At 44.7% G+C, this 17806-nt stretch overlaps 2 pseudogenes; both read left to right on the top strand.

The window, feature by feature from the left end:
- Positions 1-3011: 3011 nt before the first annotated feature.
- Positions 3012-6846, top strand: LOC112890090 (annotated as a pseudogene).
- Positions 6847-9243: 2397 nt separating this feature from the next.
- Positions 9244-11662, top strand: LOC112890365 (annotated as a pseudogene).
- Positions 11663-17806: the final 6144 nt, after the last annotated feature.

Genomic DNA, 17806 nt, shown 5'->3' with positions numbered 1-17806 from the left:
CAAACCCGCTTACTTATCTTCTACGATCTAATTAAGTTAAGCAGTGGTTATTTTTTTTAAGTGACTAGAACTTCTATTAACTACTATTCTAGCACCCAGCTGTGCCATGTGTTTATTCTATTTTGCAGGTATTCCTTTGAATAACTCATCTTTTTAGGTAAGAGAATTTTAAGATCTTCTTAGTCAGCCTATCTGTATTCTTATCCTCTAGTGCGGATCCAATCTGATTTTATGAAGCCAAGGCCTAGCATCCATTGTGGGGATCATCTTTTATCGGGAGACATGGCCTGGTGGTTTCTGATCGAGATTCCTAATCAATAGGGCGAAGAGCTCTTCGCATGATCTGGTCCTACCTTTTTTTTCTACGCTATTTTTTTGCCCCTTCTCAGCTGCTGTCCTTACTCTGGATAAATTGGAACACATTGATTCCGTTCGTTCCTGCCCTTCGCTTCGGGCCATAGTGCTTCTGAATTATTTCTATACCCCTTTGATGAGGCAGCCTCTGACTCTCGTGGGTAAACTCCTACTTGATTAGTCATAACTTCTCTGTCTCAACTCGCGGACCTATCTATCTTCTTCTTTATAAGAGATAGGGGTTTGCTATTCTCACGGATTGCTCATATTTATTTACCCCATTTAAAAGTTTGTGCCTTGTTTCAGCCCTTCCTTCATCTGAACCTTCCAGTACTAATCTATCTTTATGGGGAAGACCCCTCATCTGACCTCCGAGCTACCCTGTCAATTGTAAAAAGTAGTTGAGTCGTGTCTCACAGGAGCAAAAAGAGTGAAATGAGGATGTAAGCCCCCCAGGTCTTCCTCTTCCTTCTAAACTAATTGCTTTCGCTTGACTCTTCCAGTAAAAAAGTATACTGAGTGGTTGAAGGAAAGCGAAAAGGAATGGCTTTTTCATGTACCAGATCCGGTGAGCCAGATATCAAGCAAAAATGGACATACAATCAAAGAGTAAGGAGCAGTTATTTGGAATGACGGGTGGATTGGTCAGAGCTGCAAGGAGAGACTCGGTTATGGTGCGATAAAGAGCTTGCTTCAATGCTCGGATTCAGGTAGAAAGTAAGAGCAGTAGCATATTCATAGGAGAGCTTTGTACTTGAAATTAGTAGTCCCGGTAGTTGGAAAAAGCTCTGAATATAGATTCAAAGCATCAAGATAGGTAGTCCGATCATTAGTTGGCCAGTCATAGCAATTTAAGTAGAAAGCTAGCTTCGGGATCAGATCATTCAACTAAAGCAGTCAGGCCGGGTAGGCTTTGAGGAACATTGGGGGTTCCTTATGTTGTGACTGAGCAGATATGTCTATTGTGCCCGGCAAAAACGGATTTGCAAGGAGTTTGCCAAAGGCTTTCTCATTCGGAAAAACAATTAAAAGTATATTTCCCTTCTCCATTCTCTGCTCGGATGATTGCCGCTTGTGTGAATTTCATTGCTGCAGGTCCCGCATGTGCTCGAATAAGATTGTTTTAGGATTCTATTTAGTTGAATTTATTGACTCCACGGTGCTGGTTATCGAGTTTATGGCGCCGCCGACCATCCAAAAAGTCAAAGATGGCGTCGGCATTTACTTCTTATGCTCACTTCTAATAGTGGTCCCTTGGTTTTCAGGTTGTAAAATCCTGATAGGAAAGTCGACTGTTAGACCTTGTTTTTGTAATGGCCTAACTTCTTTAAAAAGCCAAAAGATAAGGATTTCTAAAAAATTTTGCGTTCCTTTTTCTTTTTTAGGATGCTGGTCTCATGTTTGATCTGGTAGCGATTAAAGAATGAATCTTGCTCTGGCGATCATGGTGGGATTGGTACACCTCTATATGCTGTAAAATGAAGGTACTCTTGAGTTCATGCTACGACCGCCGATTGTTCCTGTGACCACAAGCCATACCAACAGAAAACTATCAACCTATCGGTATGGTTTGTTGTTCACGTGTTATGATCTCGCTCATCAGATTGTTCCCCCCCCCCCACCCCTGGTCAATGGCGGTGAGTTGATTGACCAAGGCCTTCCCTTACGACGATGGAATTTCTTCCATCGGCAAGAGTACCTTTGTTTGTCTCCTCCAACTTTAATGAAAAGCCTAGTCTCTCGATACTAACTAATTAGTTAGGAGAGGTGCTTACTTTTGTAGTTAAGGATTCATACCCCATCCCATTCCTTTTTCTTTGAAAAGAAAACCTTACCATTTTTGTTTTGGGCCGCTGTTACCATTTCCATTTCCGGAACCTAAACCTAACTAATACTTAGTTGTTTCCATTTCCTCATCTGGTGATAGATCCTCATCTTCTTCTGGCTCAAATCCCTCTTTCATATCCTAGGCAGGCTTTAGGTATGCTTTAGTTTGAAATCATTAAAGATATGCTCGACCTCGTTTATGTCCATGGTACCATCGTACGTACCTTCTACTATCAACCAGATGAGATAGGGCTTTGAAAGGTCAGAGTCAGTCTCCTCTTTCTTTTAGGTCGTTTAGCAGTTCCCCAACCTGCTTTCTCCTTGAGAAAGCCTTCCTGAGATTAAAAGAAAAAGGTTTGAAGGTTGATCTCTGGGATCAGTGATAGTTCGGAACCAGCAAAGGGAGGCTGAAAAGCCGTAGTGCTAACGCACGCCCTGTAGTTTTGAAGCAGGCTTCGACAGTTGCAAGCTCCGCGTCAAAAAGCGAAGCGAGCCACGCTAGCGCTCTACTCTTCCTTTATGAGCGAGACTCTATCCAGATCTACTTGATCTAAAAACTCCGCGAGCGAACTGAGTGAGCCATGAGGCGCCTATCGGCAAGGCTTGGAAAAGCCTTAAGTTTAGGCTCCCTTCCTTCACTGAACTGATTCACCCGGGTCCAAACCTGCTGAGCTAGCTAATTTTTCCTTTACGAGATCTCGGCTCTTCGGAATGATTGGAGAAAGCCCTGCCTCCTCTTGGTTGGTGCCGGGCTCGAGAGTGATGGGACTACTTCCTGAAAGAGCCTTTCATTCGGGCCGGCAGGAGGGGCCCTGATCTATCAATTGAGGGAGCAAAAAACAGGCTTTGCTCCCCTTTTTTTAAATGAAGAAAGAAGGGTCGAAGTTTAGACCGCTCACAGTAGTTCTACCCATAGAAAAGATCATGAAAGAGGCGATCAGAATGGTATCCGAATCCATTTACGATACCGAGTTTCCAGACACATCGCACTTCCGCTCGGGTCGAGGCTGCCACTCGGCCCTCAGACGGATCAAAGAAGAGTGGGGAACCTCTCGCTGATTTTTGGAATTCGACATCAGGAAGTGTTTTCACACCATCGACCGACATTGATTCATCTCAATCTTGAAGGAAGAGATCGACGATTCCAAGTTCTTTTACCCCACTCAGAAACAGTTTTCCGCCAAACGACTCGTAGGAGGTGAGAAGGGCCCTGACTCCGTCCCAAACAGTGTACTACTATCGGCCCTACTAGGCAATATCTACCTACACAAGCTCGATCAGGAGATAGGGAGGATCCGGCAGAAGCACGAAATTCCTCTTGTAGTGAAAATCAGATCAGTTCTATTAAGAATAGGTCGTCGCATTGATGACCAAGAAAAGTATGGAAAAGAAGCAAGCTTCAACGCTCCCCAAGACAACAGAGCCCTCATAGTGGGGAGGGTAAAGAGCATCCAACGCAAAGCGATCTTTCATTCCCTTGTTTCGTCGTGGCACACCCCCCCCCCCACAAGCACCCCCAAGCGAAGGGGAGACCAGAAAACGCCTTTTGTTTTCCCTCCTTCAGCAGCCCTAGCCGCGTTCCTTAACAAGCCCTCGAGCCTCCTTTGCGCCGCCTTCCTCATAGAAGCCGCTGGGTTGACCCCGAAGGCCGAATTCCATGGTAGAGAAGGCTTTAATAAGAATTTGGCCATGAGAGACCTTCTTAAGTACTGCAAAAGAAGGGGCTTGCTGATAGAGCTGGGCGGGGAGGCGATACTAGTTATCAGGTCAGAGAGAGGCCTGGCCCGTAAGCTGGCCCCCTTTAAAAGCCATTCCTTATTAATAAGGATTTGTTACGCGCGATATGCCAACGACTTACTACTGGGAATCATGGGTGCCGTATTTCTTCTCATAGAAATACAAAAATGTATCACCCACTCCTACAATCTGGCCTAAACCTTTGGGTAGGCTCCGTAGGATCAACAACCATAGCTGCACGGAGTACAGTAGAATTTCCTGGTACGGTCATTCAGAAAGTCCCCCCGAGGATGACTCCCATACAATTCTTGCGAGAGCTGGAGAAGCGTCTACGGGTAAAGCACCGTATCCATATAACTGCCTGCCACCTACGCTCCGCCATCCATTCCAAGTTAAGGGACCTAGGTTATAGTATCCCTATCAAAGAGCTGACGAAGGGGATGAGCGGAAGAGGTTGTCTACTGGACGCGGTTCAACTAGCGGAGACACTTGGAAAAGATGGACTAAAAAGTCCCCAAGTTAGCGTATTATGGGGGACCGTCAAGCACATCCAGCAAAGATCAAGGGGGATCTCGTTGTTGCATAGCTCAGGTCAGAGCAAGGTGCCATCAGGCGTTCAACAGGCAGTCTCACGATCGGGCATGAGTGTCCTGAAGAATAAATTGTATACTCCCTTTGGTCGGAAGGCGGTGGGGGAAGGAAGGGGACACTGGGCGGGATCTTTCAGCAGTGAATTCCCCATACAGATAGAGGCGCCTATCAAAAAGATACTCCAAAGGCTTCGGGATCGAGGTCTCATTAGACGAAGAAGACCCAGGCCAATCCACGTGGTCTCTTTGATCAACGTCAGTGATAGAGACATAGTAAATTGGTCCGCGGGCATCGTGATAAGTCCTCTGTCCTACTACAGGTGCTGCGACAACCTTTACCAAGTCCGAACGATTGTCAACTACCAGATCCGCTGGTCCTCTATATTCACCCTAGCCCACAAGCACAAATCTTCGGCGCGGAATATAATCCCAAAGTACCCCAAAGACTCAAATATAGTCAATCAAGAAGGTGGTAAGACCCTTGCAGAGTTCCCAAACAGCATAGAGCTTGGGAAGCTCGGACTCGGTCAAGATCCGAACAACGGCGGAGCACTCAACTACATGTTTAATAAGTAGTTGTCTTTTTCTATTTGGATTTTTGCGAACAGGCGTTTACATGAGATTAGTTGAGTAGGCTTGCCTTAGTTGTCTACTATAAGATAGCTAGTTGTGGGGCTTTCGAAAAAAAAGGCCGAAGGCTTCGCTATCGCTCATGGCTTGTATTGTAGTCGTAGTCTTGTAGTCGGCCCTCCATGCCTCTTTAGTCTTTCTAATCCTGAGGCCTTTTTCCTTCATTCATTTTGCGGTAGCTTACGCATCAGAAAAAGGCCTCCTTTCTGGCCCGGAAGATCGCTTCGCTTCTGGCAACTAGCTTCTACCCACAATGGCTGAAGCTACCTTGAATCAATCAATGAATGAATGAATGAATGATTCGTAACCCCCATGGGTTCGAGGACCCGTTGGTCAAAGGAAAGGGGGGGTCCAGATTCCAGGACGGAGTCGTATGAGGCGAGAGTCTCACGTACGGTTCCTTTGAGAAGGGTGTGATACCACCACCTATTAGGCCCGACGAGCGGTCCACGGAGCTGCATCCCTACTCACCCGGTCTATGCACATCGCTCTTTCCAGGAGGTTGGCCGCCTATCCTAGATCTTCCCATTTCCAAGAAGATCCCTTGTTCCATCTGGTTTAGTATCAAGGTTCTTCTTTTTCTATTTCTATATATATGGGTCCGTGCTGCATTTCCATGATATCATTATGATCAATTAATGGGACTTGGCCGGAAAGTGTTCTTGCCTCTATCATTAGCTCGGGTAGTCCCCGTTTCAGGTGTTTCAGTCACCTTTTGATGGCTCCCTTAATGTATGTGCCAGGAAGTTTCTTCTAAAGGGGGCTACTCCCCGAAAATGCCCCACCCCTTGTTCGTTTGTCGTTGGGGATTCATTGCTCGTTCAGTGGTTATTAGTCACGTAGCCAGCCTTATTTCTAGAATAGGGCTGCGGGCGGGAGGGCTTTGTTTGTGCAATCTTGCTCGCAACACCCTCTCCTCTAGCGAACCCGCGATTGCCGTCTCTAACTGAATGCTCAACTGAGGTCGTGTACAACAACCTTAACCGCACAAGCCTGGGCTGGGCCTACCCCCATCCCTAGAGGAGCCGTACGAGGCGGAAGCTCCACGTACGGTTTTGAAGCCGAGCCTTTCCAGCAATGGGGCCTAGGGAACGATATGATGATTGGTTTAGGTAGGGCGGCCGGCCTACTATGGGCACCTGTAGGGATTAGTGTGTGAGACCACGATCCACAAACTGACGCATGGGACTCACCCTTGAGTGGAGAATGGAAGAAGGGAAACATAGCATGTCACAAGAGCGAGGCGAGGGGACTCCGCCCTACAGCGAGAGGGACGCCTCGCGAGCCGGGCTTTGGAGATGAGGCCTTTTGGCGAAGCCAAGTAAATTTTGGGCCACCAAACCCTGCAACTGAGGAAAAGGCCCTATGGAGTAAAGGGAAGCATGTACGTTGTCACACTCTCTGCCCTCCAAAGGTGCCTAGAGGACAGGCCAGACACAGCAGAGCGACGCCCCAGGAGCGGATTCCCCACGAGCAGGGGGACAGGAGACGGCCATCTCGAGGCACATCACGACCTATAGGCAACACCGGCGAGACCCGGGAAGGTAACCCGATTGGGAGTCAGAGGATCCATAGTACCCGCAGCCTCCCGGACTTCATATTCATCATTTTATAAAGAAAGGGTAAGGGATCTCTTTTCTGCAACTGAAAAAAATCTGCTCCGCTGATTTGACTCGGCACAACCTAACGATACATCCAATACCAATGATCTGTGCCGACCGATACAATACTCCTAAAATAATTGACAATATAAAGAGCTAGTGTCAAAAAAAAGGCTAATGACAGAGAAGAGTCAATCTCCTTTACTCCTCCCGACACCTCAAGATGAGAAAATCCCTTCATCTAGGCGGGCGCCCATGCCTACTCAGGGAGCTACTTCTACCACGGCTGACACATTATCTCCACAAAGACCAACGACCCATCCCGAAGAGAAGTTGACTGACGGGGATGTCTCGAGAAGAAATTCCAGAATTGGTAGCCTCCCAAATCAAACATACATTGACAGGGGTTGCCAACAAAAAGAGAGGAAAGAGGCCCTAGTGAATTTGATATGGTACCGTACCCCAAGGAAGGGGTATACTATACTGTGCCAAAATGCAAAATGTTGAATGGGGTAGGGAACCCTGAACAACACCTCGCCCTTTTCAAAGCTACATGCGGGAATACTGGGGGCAATGAAGCCCTTCTTATCCTATTCGATACTAAATAAACAATCTAATTCTAGGAAGAGTTTCTAATATTTTAACTTAAAGGAAGGGCGGTTAAAACAAAGCAAGGGATGACACTTTCAATGTGCGAAATCCGTTTCGAGTTAGAGTGCAAAACTTCTTGCTGCAGCCTTCGCTGCTTGCTATGTTCTAAAATGGAAGATGAGATGAATAGATTGAATTGATAGTCTAGTTCAATCTATAGTCTAGATTCCATTCCCTCGATCCACTCTCATTTAAATGATGGGATTGGGCCATACCAACCTTCACTTAGTCTTTATATAAGATTGCTTCGTATCTTCAAGATGGAGGTGGCGTAAAAAGGAAGGAAAAAGTAATTTAAAATCCGTCCCTTCCCACAGAATCATCAGGCTTGACTTTCCTTACTTTCCCAACCCCGCTACTGTAAAAAGAACTCTTTTGTTTTGAGACTAGCTAGTTGCTATGGTTTGCGGGAAAACTCTTCTCTCTCTGGTCTCACTTCAAGTCCTTCTAGAAGTAAATAAAGGAAATGCTTATTCAACTACGGCACTGTCAGACAACCAACCGGATAATTTTCTTACCCTGTCAAATCTTTCTACAAAAACAACACCGGACCTACTTCAATTTAGTAAGGTTTCTCTTGGACGTATCCACGGTTTCCGCTTTTTCCAGGTGAAGAGTGCACAATTGAGGGAGCTCAGACTTCCTTTCCCAATGAAATGATTCTACGAGAAAGCACCTTCTTGCGCCTCGCTCACACCAATGCGTGACTAAGGCCATACTTTTATAGATATTAAAAAATCCAGATGGGTTTTATCTCCCGTGAACTAATAGGAAGTACAATCAAGAAGGCAAGACAGCCAATGCTATCCTCTAGAAAAAGCTATGCCACCCACTGCTCACAGTAAGAAGTAGGAATCTTCAACACAGAAGGGCGTGCAGGAGGTATCTGGCGGCTATGGAAGCCCCAGTCACTACACTAGAATATTCAATGCCAATGCAAGCAAGAAATCACTAACGGATGAATGGGATATTTTATCTGCTATATAAGACATTCCTGCCAAATTCGAAGCTTAGCTTAAGATGGAGCTATTGGAGGAGGTGGGAGGACAGACCAGCTCAGAGCCACTGCTGGAGAGAATGCCGGTTGCCGCAGATGCATAGTTGGATGCCTTGGATCATTCCATCAACGTTGCTGAGGCCAACACTGCCGATGCCCATGCGCATGCTCTGCTCAAGGTACAGAGGCACGAAAGGGGGGCCCAGCTTCTCCGTAGCAATACAACAAATGGGCTAAGAAATCAAGAGATGGGGAAAGAATTGTTGGGAACAGCGCTAAGAAAAAGATGTTGTTAAACCAGGAAAAACACAAGAACAATAGATCCAGGAAACCAACAAGTGAGCCAAGAATTGACACAAACTATCCTAGAGAGATCGAAAAGAAAGATTAGGAACTAGCCAATCCATGGGTATACCAAGAAGTTACAAAAGTAGTCCCTGTAAACCAACCCCCTTAAAGCGAAATAAGCACAAGGAAAGAGCAATAGGCCGGACCATCCTATAAAAACGAAAAGGTCCCTTCGTAACCAGTCGTCCATAATATCAAATAGATCATTTTCTATCTTCCAACAATCTTCTCTTTGTTATTCCACGGGTGGAACATAAGTGACACGAGCTAGTACGCGAGCGTAGGAATGGAGCGAGCAAGATTCCTTTGGACTTACTTTGGTTTTGCATATATTATCATATAGAAAGAAACGTAGCGATTCCGTATCTAGTTTGTGTCTTATTATTCAACCATGGATCGCAGCACAGGAATCAAATCAACGAGAAATACTATACAATACTATACTAGAATCTAGAACTAGACTAGACTAGAAATTTCGAGTAGCGAAGGAAAAGCGTGAAACAATGTCATGTCGCGACTTGACATGTTAGAAGGAGCTAAATCAATAGGTGCCGGAGCTGCTACAATTGCTTTAGCGGGAGCTGCTGTCGGTATTGGAATTATTCGGACCATTTTTCCTAGTGTCATTCCATTGTTCATTGCGAATCTCAAAAAGAGAATTTTGAATGTCTCCTCCTTTTTTATTTTCTGCAATTGAAATATCCATATTGGATCTTCTTTATAAAAATTTCCATTTTCGTTTTTCTAGTCTTTTTGCGTATAATCCCCCCCCCTAGGACTACTTTTCTCCCATCTGGCTTGCTCCTCCGCTTTTTTTCTTATAACACTGCCGCCAGAGATTCAAAACCCACAGGCTCTAGCTCATTTAGAAGGGCTAAACTTCTATCTGAGCCTTTACGAGCAGGATCCGGAGTGGGTTGCGTTCATTCAGCAGGAGCTGAATCACAACACCCCTCTGGAGGACATACCTGGGCGGCTAAGGCTCTTCCTAATGGAAGAAAGGACATCAAGCCTCAAACTTGATCTAATTCAGGAATTTATTTCACAGTACGCGAGGAACGAAGCCGTACTTCCCGTCGAGCCCTACCTTTTGGAGCAGGCACTTCATTCCTATTTAGATTTTATTCGTGGAATAGATAATTTCTCCATTCTCCAGGCAGCTTATCAGGATTTGCAGGAGAATGAGGGAGGATCTATTTTTTTTCTGAAGTTGTTTGGCACAACCGTGATTTCTTGGAAGCCCAAAGCGCCAAAAGGACGTGGATAGAGGCGGAACGGAGATGGTTGTATAAAAAAAACAATTGCTACAGCAAGGCTCGAAAGAGTTGAATTCCTACATACACAACTAATCTTCCAATGGGAAGATCAACGAGAACGTGGAAGTGGAGCACTTCAGCGACTTCGAGGAGTTGTAGGCGTGCGTCCACTAGTCAAGTGCTTGTGGAAGAAGCCGTTGCTGCCGACTTCATTTAGGTTATCGGTGGAATGTTTAAAGATCTTCGTGTCTATTTATCAGAGTTTAATAAAGTTATTTACTCTTTTGTTTACATTTTGAACATTGTCTTTTGATATATTCACTTATAACATCTATTATGTGTGTGTAACTTGATCCTGATGCACATATGAGATGCATTCGGTATTGCTTCCAAAATTGGGTGCGACAGAAGTGGTATTAGAGTAGTGTTGATTGTAGGACGCTAGCTTAGATAGAAATGGTCAAAATTAAGGATTTATTTCTAGCAAGCCATGTCAGCTTCCAAAAATATCTTATTTTCTCGTAGAAATCTATTTTATTTCTCTTTGTTCTTTGTACTCATGTCTCCTTTTGTTTTTAGCTTGTTCTGAGTTTTGGTTTTTCCTCTGTCAGGTGGCCAGGACCAAGCAAACTGCTCGCAAAAGCACCAGAGGCTGTTAGGTTCGCATCACCCCCGCTCAGCTAGCTCCTCCAACTCAGCCCGTGGAAGAAGTTGAAGAAGATCTGGAAGGGGTCTACTTCTACTACTACCTGGTGACCCCTATAGCATCACCAACACCATTAGCACCAGCTCCTGCCCCTCCCGCACCAGCAGCTCAAGCACTGCCATCACCACCAGGTGCTCCTGGTCCAGATGCTCCAGCACCCGCCACCGCTGGTGGAGACCCGGATGGCTCCGGGGATGACAACGATGATGAGGAGGAAAAAGAGGATGATGAGGATGATGATGAGGAAGAAGAAAATGACAATGACAACGACAACACCGGTGGAAACCAGAGTGCAACTTGTGAAATTCACTCCTCGATAGATAAGTCTGGCTACTTTCCCATCCTGCTCCAGGATGTGCTGGATGAGTTAGGCAACACCATGAATCCCCTCTACATCACCAGCCGCTGCTCCGAACCTGCACGCGATGACTACTACCTCACGTGGGTCCACATCCAGGAGCATTTGGAGACTACCAGAAGGGAGTTAGAGGTGGCTATAGTATATATATATATATATATAACTCTAACTTCCAGCATTACCTTTTTGTTAAAACTTAAATTTATGCACAATCAACTTTATATTTTGTAACGACACCTTTGACGATAAGGTAAGAAGGTAAGGATCCTCAGCTAACTGGAGAGTTAGCCTTCCCGTCGGTGATGCGAACCGAACGCTGTTTCTCAAGCAGTGGCCTACTTGAGATGCTGCCAATATATCAACTTCAGTTGGTTATATTGGGAGTATATGGTTAGGCACAGGGTATGGTGATCGCTGTTCATACCCCCGCATTTTGCGGTACCCCCGTGAATACATTGTTTCAATAACGTATGTTAACGTTGTCTGTACGGTGGTAATTGTACAGATACTATTTCTATAGTAAACAGTAATATTTGGGGACGCCTTCATGACATGTTGGCATGAAAGGTTCACGATATACAATAGTGGTTTTCTGCAGGTACGCTAACCACGAATCAATAGGTTCTGAACGGTTAGGATTTGTCGACTAGATATTATAAGGAGAGACGTACCTATATTATGCCACCGTAACTAACCACGTAAGTCCAAAGATATTTGGCAGTTATTTTTATTTGTGAGGATGTAGTACGTGCATGCATCTTTGAACTATTGTTTGTAAATTAGAATTCGTGCTCATGTTGTCATAAGGATACCTAGAGTGTTGTTATTTCCCAGTACAGTTTTGAAATGGTTATACGGACAGCCATGGGGTTAGTATCTTAGCATCTTTTGATTCATCCTCAAGATCTATAGTATCCATCTGACGTTCAATCGTTGCTATTATCAGAATCAGATGTCTTGTTTCCTTTATCTTGTGAAGTTCTTAGTGGGATAGATACTATGATGCATTCTAGCATTTTCATCAGCTTGACTTTCATCTTTCCACAGCCATTATCAAACTTTAGGAAATTTATATCCTATCTAACATTTGAATCCTTTTGATTCAGATGGCAAATGTTCAGAGGATCTATTGGGATGCTGAGGGATATGCTCACACTGATTGCCTATATTGGGAAGGGTTTCCGAGAATTCTGTGGGATACACTTCGTATCTATCACTACCCGGATCCACTCCGGTATAAGGGTCGTGAGTTTACTGAGGTCGGAGTCCCTCGATGTCGTGCCACTGTCACTATTCCTCCGCATCCTACCCTTGAGTGGCAATCTATTGAGATAGAGGTTGTTGGATATCATCTCGTGGATGCTTTTGAAGCAGCAGCCCTCAAGGCTATCACCACTTTTTGTGAACAGCATCCGAATGCGGTAGCAGCTTACCCCATTGGATTGTTTCCAGCAGTGTTTGCACACGATGCTGAGTGGACCTTCAGAACAACTTATCTCGGACGTTTAGTTGGAGATATAGCCGAGGAGACCCTTAGGGCAGTGATCAGGTATATGAACGCTCAGTATCACCTCCAGTCACTTAAGCAAAGGTGTATGGACGATATGGTGAATCTAGCCCAGGATTTTCATAGGAATCTTACCCTGAAAGATGACCAGATTCATTCGCTTGGTCAAGGAATTGCCGGGAGGGATACTACCATTGGACATTAGGAGGTGCAGATCTTGGAGGGTGATGCTCAAATTCTTCAGCACAACACCGTAATTGACTTTTTGCAAGAGCAAGTTCATGACTTGAACCAAGAATTAGGTGACGCCCTTGGACATATTGAGATGCTCCACAAACAGCAAATGCTTCCTCTTGTGCCGAATGAGCTAGAAGAAGAAGAGGAAGATTCAGAAGAAGAACCTGAGGAAATTGAAGGCGTGTCTGAGATAGATTCAGAACATGGAGATCCAGAACCTAATCCTCAGCCCAATCATTCTTCTTCCGGCAGCCAGTCTTCTGTGGGCAACCTCGACAATTTCTAATCCATCCTTGTCGTCGATATCCTAGATGTGTTTAGTGTAGTATGGTGTGACATAGGGAGTGAGTAATCTAGTTTGACTTAAGGGCCACTTGTTGTATTATATGTGGCAGGAGTAGGTATGGTTGAATGGTAATTGGTAGATTACCAAGATGTAATATACAGACCACCAGTTATGATCTATAACTCGAGTTCCTGTTCAGTCATCTATCGAGCTGTCAATTTGTTGCACTATCTTTATATGTAACGGAAGCAAGGAATAACCTGATGTAAAGGACATCTTCCATTTTTTTCAGATTGTTGGCGCTACGCGTGGAACTCCTGAAGGTTTCAGGCCAGACCAGGCTAGCAGTTCCCAACAACCACCACCGCCAACCCCAAATCTAGCAGAGGTTATGGCACGGCAGACTGAGCTTCTCAATCTGCTAGTGCAGGCACAACAGAACCAGCATCGCCAGCAATCACGAGGAGGTCGTGATGACCTCCACCCTCAAGTGGCAAGCTATCAAGATTTCTTCGGTACCTAGCCCCCATTTTTCAGTAAAGCTGAAGAACCTCTTGATGCCGACGCCTAGCTTTATATTATTGAATCAAAGTTCGCCCTTCTTACTATACCTTGTGCGGACTCGAGTAAAGCTCACTTTGCCGCCCAGCAACTTCGTGGTGCGGCCCACATTTGGTGGGATAATTTTTGCGCCATGCAGCCTGCTGGACATGTTATCTCCTGGGAGGAATTTCGGACTGCCTTCAGGGCACATTATATTCCTGAAGGACTGATGGAGCAGAAGTTAAATGAATTCCTGGCACTTACCCAAGGCACCTATATGGTACTACAGTATGCACAGGCTTCCAATAATCTGTGCCAATATGCGAGTTCTGGCTTGATAGTGTGAAATTTTTGGGGCATACTGTCTCCAGTGAAGGCATATCGGTTGATCCAACTAAAGTTCAGGAAGTTATGGATTGGAAGCCTCCAACTTCAGTCCATCAAATCTGTAGCTTCCTTGGATTGGCAGGATATTATCGATGATTCATTCTAGACTTCTCCAAGATAGCCAAGCCTATGACTGAGCTACTCAAGAAGGAGATTAAATTCCATTGGAATGATAAGTGCAAAGAAGCATTTTATACACTGAGAAAACTTCTAACCACTGCTCCAGTACTAGCTCAGCCAGATAATACCAAGCCTTTTGATGTCTATTGCGATGCTTTCGGAACCGGACTTGGTTGTGTGCTTATGCAAAACAACCGGGTCATTGCGTATGCTTCCAAAGCACTCCGGAATCATGAAGAAAATTATCCAACCCATGATCTTGAGTTAGCAGCTATTATTCACGCTCTCAAGATTTGAAGACATCATCTTATGGGCGCCAAGTGTAATATTTATACTGACCATAAGAGCCTCAAATATATCTTCACTCAAGCTGACTTAAATATGAGGCAAAGGCGTTGGTTAGAATTGATCAAGGATTACGATCTTGAGGTACACTACCATCCGGGCAAGGCTAATGTGGTTGCGGATGTACTAAGCCACAAGGCATATTGTCATTGCTTATCTATAGAAATCTTCAGTGAAACTCTCTGTTATCAGATAAGGAAACTCAATCTGGAGATTATTCCTCAAGGTAGCCTGAATCTCATATCTATTGAATCTACTCTTCAAGATAATATCATTGTGGCAGAACCAACCTGAATTATACCGGCTCAAGTATGCGAGTCCATTCCAGAGGGCTCCGACGTACTTCAAACGGTATAATCCCTTGGCCTGTCGGGTAACGTCCCGATAAACCACCGATACACAGGATCAAATAAGGTTACCTCACACGAAGGTGAGTCCAGAGATACAATCACCATTATATTTTACATCACAGGGAATCACTTTACAAGAGTTTCCAATAATAGAGCAAAGTTTCAAATTTAGAGAAAACAATACAAACTGATAAAGTTAGGGTTTTTAGCAGCGGAAAACATACGCGATGATCTACAGCACGTCGTCAAGACGGATGTCATGCTAAGCCCGGGCACGACATCACTCGATATCACCAGTGCTGGCCGAGGACGGATCCCATTCCACGGACCAATCATCTGGAAGAGCACAGGACCAAGGCAAGGAAAGGGTAGGGTCTTCGTAGATATCACCTGAAAAACATTCAACTAGCAAGGCTGAGTATACTAATACTCAGCAAGGCTTACCCGTCTCATGGTATACTTAGCCATGTAGCTAGACTTATGAAGGCTTTTAGCTTTGGGTAGAGTTTTCAGCTGAAAAACAATAAAGAGTAGATCCTTACTTTCAACTTTTAGCTTTCAGGTTCTAGTGGATTAACCATTCTAGGTAAGCACCTATAACTACTCAAACATGGTAGAATCTTTAACCAAACATCATCTTTCATAATCACAAAGTTGCTCTTGTTACTCTATGTGGTAAAGGGGGTAAGCAGTCTCATTCATCGTGAGAGGCGGACGATTCCTGAATCGAGATTCAACCCTTGCAAGGTAAACCTAACACACACGCTTGGAACACCACAGGGTCGTTCCGAAGCAACCGTTTACCTTTCATTCCGACTCGTGGATCAGATCCACCACAAGCGACTGCAGGTCATACGCACTTCCAAAGTGCAGGACGTACGTCTGTAGCGCGACTACAAAACCCGTACTCCTGGTTGCCCAGCAACACGTATGCCTACACGTCGAACTAAGTAACCCAAAAGAAGCAAATACATGTGGTGGGGGGTATGTCCACTCCTCGGGCCGATTGGTTACTAGGCTTACCGCTTACCATATTTCACGGCATGTGGCTAGTACTTTCAAACGCTTAACCACCGCTACCACACACTGCGACCTTATCAAGTTCCACAACACAGACGGGGTATCATCTTGACCATGATACCTCACAAATTCCCGTCCGGTATCCTTATAGTGATAACAGGAATGTAAACATTTCAATTCCTATATCGCGCGAGTGACAGGAAATCACTCGACTTCTACCGGTCCTATAAGCAGAGCAGCTATTCGGACTCAAAATCTAGTGTTCAATACATTGGTTCCTGGAATTATGCAACTAAAGTTTCCAAACAACTCCTAAGAACTTAATGCATACAGATATATGTAAATAATATAGGTTGCAGTGTAGTAAAGTAGGGGTTATGTCCGGGGCTTGCCTTTACTGGTGGGGCTGAAGTCAGTAAAGTTAAGAACTTTCGAACTTTGGTTCAGGGCTTCAGATAATTCCGCGACGAAGTTCCCGGGGTCTTCAGAATAACCTCCTTTTGGTTCCGGGATTAGCTGGTAATCTCTGTCGGCGAGAGTGGTCGAATCTATATGATATGCAAGATGAAGTTTAATGAATGCATACACTTTCATTTCAATTCACGATAAAGTTGCAATCCAAATAAAGGAACATTACATTTCGATAAACAACCTAACTACCCTGTACTGGGCAGTCATTTATCGAGTATTAACTAAACTAACTAGTCTCGTTAGGCAACAGGGGGTTACCCTAAACATCTATACTAACTTCATTAGGTAGCATGTTTGATTATCTAATTGGTTGGTGTATAGGTCTTGGTCTTAACCGATGAGGATGTATCAGATTTAGCTGACTGATGTGCTTTGGTCGTGCCTAACAGAGACGCGTCTACGGTGCGACCTTACTAATCCAAGGTTGTGTACTTTGGTCAGGGTAGCCGATGGATAGGTGCATTGGTTTCCTAATTGATCGATGAAAACATCGATTACTTTAGCAAAGGGGTGTTTCTTAAAGTAGTTGTGTCTTAACTAAGATGTGCTTAAGTGTTATCCTAGGTAACTAGGTGTGGTTGCATTGGCTGGATTACGTCAACACAACAATTGAGTGCCGTACAGCCGATGGGGTTATCTAAGTTAGACCTATTTCAAGATTTAGATGTAACAGAACACTAATATTAAACTAGGTTGGTGAGACCATAAGTGTGGAATTAGACTAAAGAGGATGTGGTTGAGGGTATGTAACCGGTAAGCATATAGCCGACCTCTCAGCCGATAAATCGGCTGATAACAGTGTGTGGATAAGGATGGGAAAACTAAGGATTGACCGGCCATATTTGACCGCTATGGGAAACAACTGGAATTGGCTTAGGTCAGTGGATAACAGAACTCTAAGATCGTGTGTGTATTTCCGATACGTCGACTATGTGCAGCCGATACGTTATCTAAATTGGAGGGTTAGTTGAGCACTGTGCGCATCGGCATAGCCGATTTGTGTTTTTAGCAAACTAGTCGAGCTGTGAGCATCAGCATGCTAGCCGATCAGGGTATGTAACTAGTTGACTATGCATTAGTAAACTAGTCGAGAGTGTGAACATCGGCCGCTACTATGTGCACATGCGTTAGATTTGTGAATCGGCACAAGTAGCCGATTCCCTATGCTTAGCCGATAAATACATTCTCTATTGGATGTGCCTATCGATTCTTGATTGGAGTGTTAACCGAAGTAATTAGTGTTTGATTAGTTAAATTTTATCAGTCAAAACAACCGATTGACGTCTAGCCGACACGGTTGTCTAGATCGGACCAGGTCGATTAGGGCACTAACATTGAATTGGACCGATAGGGTGGTTAACATCGGCCGAGGGGCTTTTGCCGGTAGGGAAGAAGTCAAAAGGCTTATGGCCAATAGGGTTACGCCTATCGAAAATTGGCTGAACTAGTAGCCGATTGCTAAGCCTAGTTACAAAGGTGTATCAG

Source organism: Panicum hallii, chromosome 4 (genome assembly GCF_002211085.1).
Source record: "Panicum hallii strain FIL2 chromosome 4, PHallii_v3.1, whole genome shotgun sequence".
NCBI lineage: Eukaryota > Viridiplantae > Streptophyta > Magnoliopsida > Poales > Poaceae > Panicum > Panicum hallii.
The sequence above is the reverse complement of the archived record's forward strand: the minus strand, read 5'-3'. Positions and strand labels throughout refer to the sequence as shown.